The sequence below is a fragment of the Pinus tabuliformis genome, chromosome 4_2, assembly GCF_031772625.1.
Source record: "Pinus tabuliformis cultivar Carrire ecotype Pingquan chromosome 4_2, CPIR1, whole genome shotgun sequence".
In the NCBI taxonomy this organism is placed as follows: Eukaryota; Viridiplantae; Streptophyta; class Pinopsida; order Pinales; family Pinaceae; genus Pinus; species Pinus tabuliformis.
Window position 1 is genome coordinate 1,065,452,627 of NC_142304.1, and position 9,398 is coordinate 1,065,462,024.

General features: G+C 39.1%; 3 pseudogenes; all 3 read left to right on the forward strand.

Moving 5' to 3' along the window:
- The first annotated feature begins 344 nt into the window (after positions 1 to 344).
- Positions 345 to 903, forward strand: LOC149173299 (E3 ubiquitin-protein ligase SINAT2 pseudogene; annotated as a pseudogene).
- A 230-nt stretch (positions 904 to 1,133) lies between these two features.
- Positions 1,134 to 2,291, forward strand: LOC149173300 (protein DWD HYPERSENSITIVE TO UV-B 1 pseudogene; annotated as a pseudogene).
- A 3,467-nt stretch (positions 2,292 to 5,758) lies between these two features.
- Positions 5,759 to 7,720, forward strand: LOC149173301 (protein DWD HYPERSENSITIVE TO UV-B 1 pseudogene; annotated as a pseudogene).
- The last annotated feature ends 1,678 nt before the right edge of the window (positions 7,721 to 9,398 follow it).

The window sequence follows — 9,398 nt, forward strand, 5'->3', positions numbered from 1 at the left end:
TCACCCCAGCATGCAGAAGGCCAAATTTTGTACTTATGGAACCATCATGGACAAAGAATGTTAACCTCAATGTACTTATTTTCTGTGTTTTGGTTTATAATGATGCGCATACATGATACAAATCATCTGTGTGAAGTTGAATAATGCTTCTCATTCTATGGAGCAGTGAAGGAAGTACATTGTTATATGTTGAGAGATGAACTTCGCTTATTAAAATAAGAATTGGACCGACAAGCTATTATATGCGGATGCAATTTGTATACTTCTCTGTGGAAAGCATGTGGAGACAGAATATGAAAACAGGGAGCAGTGAAGGAAGTATATTGTCATATGCGCAGACATGAACTGGGAATATAAGATGTTTGGCTCTTGAAAAGGTTGCAGAATCTCTGGAACTTCCTTGCAAACATCAAAAGCTTGGTTGTCACAACATATTCCCATATTATAGCAAGCTCAAGCATGAACAACAATGCATGTTCAGACCTTACAGTTGCCCTTACACAGGTTCTGAATGCTCAGTTACTGGGGACATTCCAGCGCTTGTGACTCACTTGAGAAATGATCACAAGGTGGACATGCACAATGGCTGCACCTTCAATCGTCGATATGTAAAACCTAATCCTCAGGAGGTGGAGAATGCAACATGGATGCTGACGGTATTCAACTGTTTTGGTCAACAATTTTGTCTTCACTTCGAAACATTCCAGCTTGGAATGGCCCCTGTGTATATGGCCTTTTTGCGCTTTATGGGTGATGATAATGAAGAAAAAAAATCTTGGCGTGGGGGCAAATGGACGAAAGTTGTGTTGGCAAGGAATACCAAGAAGCATTCGCGACAGCCATAAGAAAGTCCGGGACAGTCATGATGGTTTGATTATTCAGAGGAATATGACCTATGTTTGAAACTTTGATTGTTTGGCCGATTGGTGTCATGCACTAGAACACGGTAATGAAAACGCGACACTTTAAATTGAGCAACACAAGGCACTTTAAATTGAGGATGCCGTGATATCGACGGATTCAGCATCCAGCCCATCGTAATCAATAGGGTTCTTTCTACACCTCATAAATGACCATCGATTTAGATTCAAAGTCTCTTTGGGCCCAAGCTATGAATAAAATAATGAGAGTTCATGATAGCCTCGTTACATGGTTTAAAAGTTTTTGACAATTTACCTGTCACTCAGTTGGAGAGAGAGAGAGCACGAATGGTTTTTGAACAATATTTTGAATCTCTTCCATATAATAGAAGAGAGAAAGAAAGTGTTTTCAACATTTTGAAAGGGCGTGAAACTGGAATAGGCTCTGGAATACTTTTGCCATGCAAGCGAAAGCGACTAGGCACAAGCAATGGTAATGCTATTTCATTTTCCAGATTTATTTGTGCAGCCAAAATGGCCTCTTGTGCATGGCCAGCCATTTACCCTATTTCCAAATTGAAAAGGAACTCTACTGAAAATTCTACAGAAATTAACAAGAAGTTTCGGCCCAGACAATTTGAGTATCATCCATCTGATGCTAGTTTGATGGTCTTCGGGACTTTGGATGGGGAAGTGGTTGTGATCAACCATGAAAGTGGTAAAATTGTCGGCCATGTTCAGTCAGTTGGAGCAAATCATAGTATTCTTGGTCTCTGTTGGTTCAACAAGGACCCTTCCAAGCTTATTGCTGGCTCTGACAATGGCACATTACAACTGTATGATGTGAACCGAATGCGCTCAACTGTTCTTCCTTCCAGATATGGTGCAGGCAGCAGCAGTAGAAACCCTGCCACTTACACATATGAAGAGTTTGAGAAATTAACATCTGTCCATATTAATGCAACAGATAATTATTTCCTTGCTAGTGGATATTCAAAACATGTTGCTCTGTATGATGTGTGCAGTGGAAAACGGTTACAAGTTTTCGAAGATCTCCACCGTGAACATATACATGTGGTAAAGTTTGCTTATCATTCCCAATACTTGTTTGCGACTTCATCATTTGATCAGGAAATCAAAACGTGGGACTTACGACAAAAGCCTACTCATCCTTTGTATACAACGACCAGCTTAAGAGGGAATGTGATGGTGTGCTTTTCTCGTGATGATCATTATATCCTTTCCTCAGCTGTGGATAATGAGGTCAAGCAACACTTAGCTGTGGATGGAAGGCTACATATGAAATTTGACATTGCTCCTACAGGAAGTGCTCAGAACTATACTCGGGCATATTATATGAATGGGAGGGATTACATTATTAGTGGGAGTTGTGAGAAAAAAGTTGTTCGTATATGCTGTGCTCAGACATGATCTTGGCAAAGGTGGCCATGAACTGAGTAAGAGCACAGGAAATGTTGGTGGCAGACTTGCTTGCGGGGTTGTCGGTCTTCAAGGATGAATATGAGCAGTTGGTTATTTATAGGCTGGTTCAAATGGTGAACCGTGAAGCCTAGCAAACAGCAACTATTCAATTTTGTGAGGAATTTAGAGGAAGACTGTGTTTTTTAAATCACACAGCAGTTTCGTAGCGCGCTACGAAACTGCTGTAGGTGATGTTTTCAATACAGAATAAACAGTTTGACCGGGAATGTTAGAAGAAAGACACCTGTACATCAATACAACCTACAACTCATCTGGAGACATGGTGTTTGATAGCAGTGTTCCATACTTTGAGTTATTAAAGATTTGGGAACATGCCTGCTACATTTTTGGAGGATGGTAGGAGACAGGGACCGTGAAAATAGGGTGTTCATGTTTACTAATTAATGAGCCATCTACACAGCTAGCACCCGAAGGCCAGCTCGTTCAGTGAATGTTCCTCAACATATCTCAGCCACAACAGAAATTGTACAGCTGTCAAGGATCCAAAAAGAATCATGTTACGAGGAGAAAGGAATTAGTGTTTTAGTTTGATTAGGACTTTATGAAATTACAGCTCAGCACTTTTGTAATTAATGAGTTTGTTTAGAAATAGATAAAGTTAATTAATGGTAGATCATCGAGCTCTCCCCTCATGCTTGTGGAGGAGACTCAAGGTAGTTTTAGTTTTAGTTTTCCTATATATAGTGAAAACTCTGATGTAATAAGGGTTGGAGATTTATAAAAGAAAACAGAGTTTTTTCCTATCAGCTTATGTAAAGGACTTTTGACAGTAATACAAAGAGTACTTTTTCTTCCCAAGATTCATCATGTGTTCAATGCTCAGAATATGTATGGTTGTGTCTCTTCCCTTTTTGGTTTTACAGCTCCATAAACTTACAATCACTCTGAATTCACCTAGTGCTCAAATTTCCTGTGTATGTTTATGAGTTGAGGTTTGTGTGTGGTCTTATTTTGTCTTTCATATTTTACAGCTCAATTGATATGCAATCACTCTGAATTCACCTAGTGCTCAGACTTCCTGTGCATATTTATGAGTTGAGGTCCTTTGAGAAATTTTCTGAGTATTTAAACATTATATGCCTTGGCTTCCATGATTGAGTAGTTATTAGTTTACTGCAGAAGTGTTTGACTCCATGAGCCCAATGGAAGATGTGTTAATTTGTTGTTCCAACCAGCTTATTTTTATGTAATGTTTGAAGAGTTAGCCATCTGTTTTGATTATCAATCCATATCAAAAATCTGTGAGAGAGCTCTCTCTGACTAAGGAGGCTAATCCTTAGTCTAAAGCCTGGTTTGAAATAGTTGCATGAGATCTTGCTAAGTAGCAGCCCTTAGTACTGATTTTGTGATAACATTTTGGTGCGTCTGCCGGGAGCCTGAAGATTATTTTTCCTGAAATCATGAAGCTGAACTCCTGAAGGTAGCAGGAACTCAGAAGGTTTTCAAGGCTGCAAATCTACCTTGGCGATTCCATTGTTGAAGAATCCAAAGTTCATACATTCATGGTGGTTCCACTGGAGCTATGAAGGACCCAAAAGCTGTCATTTTTAGTTCAAGGTATTCATGCATAGATTTCTCAGGAATTCATGGTTTCCCAAATCATTTTCCCAAGGATGCATATTTTCTAAGGAATGGTCCAAAATTCAATGGAGAAGATTTGAGTTTAACCTTGGAGCATATAACAGATTTCTGTAAATTTTCAGAGCTTCTTAGAGTTAAACATGAAGATGTTTGCATTAGGTTATTCTATGATTCACTTCAAGGGAAATGTAAACAATGGATTGAAAGCTTTCCTCCTAAATCCATTAAGTCATTTGAAGACTTTTGGCTTATGTTCTTGGAGGAATGGACAGATAGGTCAGAGGTGGTGGTAAACTCTCCTTCAGTTGAAGGTTTCAAACAATGGAATGATGATCATATTAATGAAGAGACAAATGAATCTTTTTCTTTGTCCTTGTCCTCATATCTAAAATCCTTTGACTGCAAGTCAGAGGATAAGATGAGATTTTTGAATGAGGTTGCTGAGGACATTGAGAAAGACATCGAAGGTTTAGAAGGTCAAATTCAGGAATATAATTTTCATGGTCATGATCATTATTTTCAGAGGTTTTCTATGGCAGAACGTAAGGAGAGAATGCCGGTTCCTTTCTCTTTCACGTTTGAGGAACTGAACACTGCTGTTGAAGATTAGTTTGCACAGCTGGAAAGTTACAAGGAAAAACAAGCTGATCATGTATTCTGGGATCCTGTAGCTGATTACATGGAAGAGTTTTACTCTCCAGTATTTTAGTTTTTCAAAGAAGATCAGAGAAAATTTCAGTGGCAGTGGTCATTACACTGTCATATTGGATCTGAACTCCGATGCAGTCAAAGAAATCAAATATCAGATAAGACAAATGATTGGCTGCATTGGAAATTTCACATTGATTGAGTTGAAGAAGTTGAAATGGTTAGGGTAGGTAGGTAGAAGTAAATGCAAATAAGCTCAAGGTTAACTGAGCATTTCTTTTTTCAGTAGATGTAGCTTTCTTTCTCCTACAGTCATGCTTGTCAAGCGAATTTCTGTTTGTCACAAATGGATAAGGCACTAGAGCTGCATGTTCTTAGCGCACCACAGGGGCACACTATCCCAAGTGGAGCCACTGTTATCACTGAAAATTCTGTTTCCAAAAATTTGCTCAGATTAGCTTAAAGACAAAGTGTTTTTGCAGCGCATGAATCCTTTAGCAGTTTCGCAGCGCAGCTTGTTTTAGTGATTTCGTAGCGTGCTACGAAATGGGGGATTTGTTCGAATCCTTAGTAGCTGTCATGCAAAATAGTTCTGGGGCGGATACATTTTACAGGTGGCATGTTCTCAAGAAGTCATTTCCAATGTTTGTTATTAAGTTTGGTCAATGTGAGTTTCTTAGAAAGGGTGCAATAATTGGTTCATTGATGGATGCATGACCAAATGCCTATCATACAACCATTTGGGCAGCAGTCTTTGTTCAATACATATGTGGACAACTATCACAATGATGCTAATGGATCTGTTGGTTCTTCATATCATACAAAGACACTTAAACTCACCCTAGCATGCAGAAGGCCAAATTTTGTACTTATGGAACCATCATGGACAAAGAATGTTAACCTCAATGTACTTATTTTCTGCGTTTTGGTTTATAATGATGCGCATACATGATACAAATCATCTGTGTGAAGTTGAATAATGCTTCTCATTCTATGGAGCAGTGAAGGAAGTACATTGTTATATGTTGAGAGATGAACTTCGCTTATTAAAATAAGAATTGGACCGACAAGCTATTATATGCGGATGCAATTTGTATACTTCTCTATGGAAAGCATGTGGAGACAGAATATGAAAACAGGGAGCAGTGAAGGAAGTATATTGTCATATGTGCAGACATGAACTGGGGAATATAAGATGTTTGGCTCTTGAAAAGGTTGCAGAATCTCTGGAACTTCCTTGCAAACATCAAAAGCTTGGTTGTCACGACATATTCCCATATTATAGCAAGCTCAAGCATGAACAACAATGCATGTTCATACCTTACAGTTGCCCTTACACAGGTTCTGAATGCTCAGTTACTGGGGACATTCCAGCGCTTGTGACTCACTTGAGAAATGATCACAAGGTGGACATGCACAATGGCTGCACCTTCAATCGTCGATATGTAAAACCTAATCCTCAGGAGGTGGAGAATGCAACATGGATGCTGACGGTATTCAACTGTTTTGGTCAACAATTCTGTCTTCACTTCGAAACATTCCAGCTTGGAATGGCCCCTGTGTATATGGCCTTTTTGCGCTTTATGGGTGATGATAATGAAGAAAAAAAATCTTGGCGTGGGGGAAAATGGACGAAAGTTGTGTTGGCAAGGAATACCAAGAAGCATTCGCGACAGCCATAAGAAAGTCCGGGACAGTCATGATGGTTTGATTATTTAGAGGAATATGACCTATGTTTGAAACTTTGATTGTTTGGCCGATTGGTGTCATGCACTAGAACACGGTAATGAAAACGCGGCACTTTAAATTGAGCAACACATGGTACTTTAAATTGAGGATGCCGTGATATCGACGGATTCAACATCTAGCCCATCGTAATCAATAGGGTTCTTTCTACACCTCATAAATGACCATCCATTTAGATTCAAAGTCTCTTTGGGCCCAAGCTATGAATAAAATAATGAGAGTTCATGATAGCCTCGTTACCTGGTTTAAAAGTTTTTGACAATTTACCTGTCACTCAGTTGGAGAGAGAGAGAGCACGAATGGTTTTTGAACAATATTTTGAATCTCTTCCATATAATAGAAGAGAGAAAGAAAGTGTTTTCAACATTTTAAAAGGGCGTGAAACTGGAATAGGCTCTGGAATACTTTTGCCATGCAAGCGAAAGCGACTAGGCACAAGCAATGGTAATGCTATTTCATTTTCCAGATTTATTTGTGCAGCCAAAATGGCCTCTTGTGCATGGCCAGCCATTTACCCTATTTCCAAATTGAAAAGGAACTCTACTGAAAATTCTACAGAGATTAACAAGAAGTTTCGACCTAGACAATTTGAGTATCATCCATCTGATTCTAGTTTGATGGTCTTTGGGACTTTGGATGGGGAAGTAGTTGTGATCAACCATGAAAGTGGTAAAATTGTTGGCCATGTTCAGTCAGTTGGAGCAAATCATAGTATTCTTGGTCTCTGTTGGTTCAACAAGGACCCTTCCAAGCTTATTGCTGGCTCTGACAATGGCACATTACAACTGTATGATGTGAACCGAATGCGCTCAACTGTTCTTCCTTCCAGATATGGTGCAGGCAGCAGCAGTAGAAACCCTGCCACTTACACATATGAAGAGTTTGAGAAATTAACATCTGTCCATATTAATGCAACAGATAATTATTTCCTTGCTAGTGGATATTCAAAACATGTTGCTCTGTATGATGTGTGCAGTGGAAAACGGTTACAAGTTTTCGAAGATCTCCACCGTGAACATATAAATGTGGTAAAGTTTGCTCATCATTCCCCATACTTGTTTGCGACTTCATCATTTGATCAGGAAATCAAAACGTGGGACTTACGACAAAAGCCTACACATCCTTTGTATACAACGACCAGCTTAAGAGGGAATGTGATGGTGTGCTTTTCTCGTGATGATCATTATATCCTTTCCTCAGCTGTGGATAATGAGGTCAAGCAACACTTAGCTGTGGATGGAAGGCTACATATGAAATTTGACATTGCTCCTACAGGAAGTGCTCAGAACTATACTCGGTCATATTATATGAATGGGAGGGATTACATTATTAGTGGGAGTTGTGAGGAAAAAGTTGTTCGTATATGCTGTGCTCAGACATGATCTTGGCAAAGGTGGCCATGAACTGAGTAAGAGCACAGGAAATGTTGGTGGCAGACTTGCTTGCGGGGTTGTCGGTCTTCAAGGATGAATATGAGTAGTTGGTTATTTATAGGCTGGTTCAAATGGTGAACCGTGAAGCCTAGCAAACAACAGCTATTCAATTTTGTGAGGAATTTAGAGGAAAACTGTGTTTTTTAAATCACACAGCAGTTTCGTAGCGCGCTACGAAACTGCTGTAGGTGATGTTTTCAATACAGAATAAACAGTTTGACCGGGAATGTTAGAAGAAAGACACCTGTACATCAATACAGCCTACAGCTCATCTGGAGACATGGTGTTTGGTAGCAGCGTTCCATACTTTGAGTTATTAAAGATTTGGGAACATGCCTGCTACATTTTCGGAGGATGGTAGGAGACAGGGACCGTGAAAATAGGGTGTTCATGTTTACTAATTAATGAGCCATCTACACAGCTAGCACCCGAAGGCCAGCTCGTTCAGTGAATGTTCCTCAACATATCTCAGCCACAACAGAAATTGTACAGCTGTCAAGGATCCAAAAAGAATCATGTTACGAGGAGAAAGGAATTAGTGTTTTAGTTTGATTAGGACTTTATGAAATTACAGCTCAGCACTTTTGTAATTAATGAGTTTGTTTAGAAATAGATAAAGTTAATTAATGGTAGATCATCGAGCTCTCCCCTCATGCTTGTGGAGGAGACTCAAGGTAGTTTTAGTTTTAGTTTTCCTATATATAGTGAAAACTCTGATGTAATAAGGGTTGGAGATTTATAAAAGAAAACAGAGTTTTTTCCTATCAGCTTATGTAAAGGACTTTTGACAGTAATACAAAGAGTACTTTTTCTTCGCAAGATTCATCATGTGTTCAATGCTCAGAATATGTATGGTTGTGTCTTTTCCAGTTTTGGTTTTACAGCTCCATAAACTTACAATCACTCTGAATTCACCTAGTGCTCAAATTTCCTGTGTATGTTTATGAGTTGAGGTTTGCGTGTGGTCTTATTTTGTCTTTCATATTTTACAGCTCAATTGATATGCAATCTCTCTGAATTCACCTAGTGCTCAGACTTCCTGTGCATATTTATGAGTTGAGGTCCTTTGAGAAATGTTCTGAGTATTTAAACATTATATGCCTTGGCTTCCATGATTGAGTAGTTATTAGTTTACTGCAGAAGTGTTTGACTCCATGAGCCCAATGGAAGATGTGTTAATTTGTTGTTCCAACCAGCTTATTTTTATGTAATGTTTGAAGAGTTAGCCATCTGTTTTGATTATCAATCCATATCAAAAATCTGTGAGAGAGCCCTCTCTGACTAAGGAGGCTAATCCTTAGTCTAAAGCCTGGTTTGAAATAGTTGCATGAGATCTTGCTAAGTAGCAGCCCTTAGTACTGATTTTGTGATAACAGGTTCATTGATGCAGATTGGGCTAGAAGTTCAGTAGATCAGAAAAGTACCACTGGGTACTATTTCAACATTGGATCAAGAATAACCTCCTGCTGTAGTAGGAAATAGAAATCCATGGCTCTGAGCTCAGCTGAAGATGAATATATGGCAGCTAGCACAACTTCGTGTGAAGTCGTATGGCTTAGGAAATTTCTTGTGAATCTATTCAAGAGAAAGATGGAAGCGACCATTATTTTGTGTGATAATTAGAGTT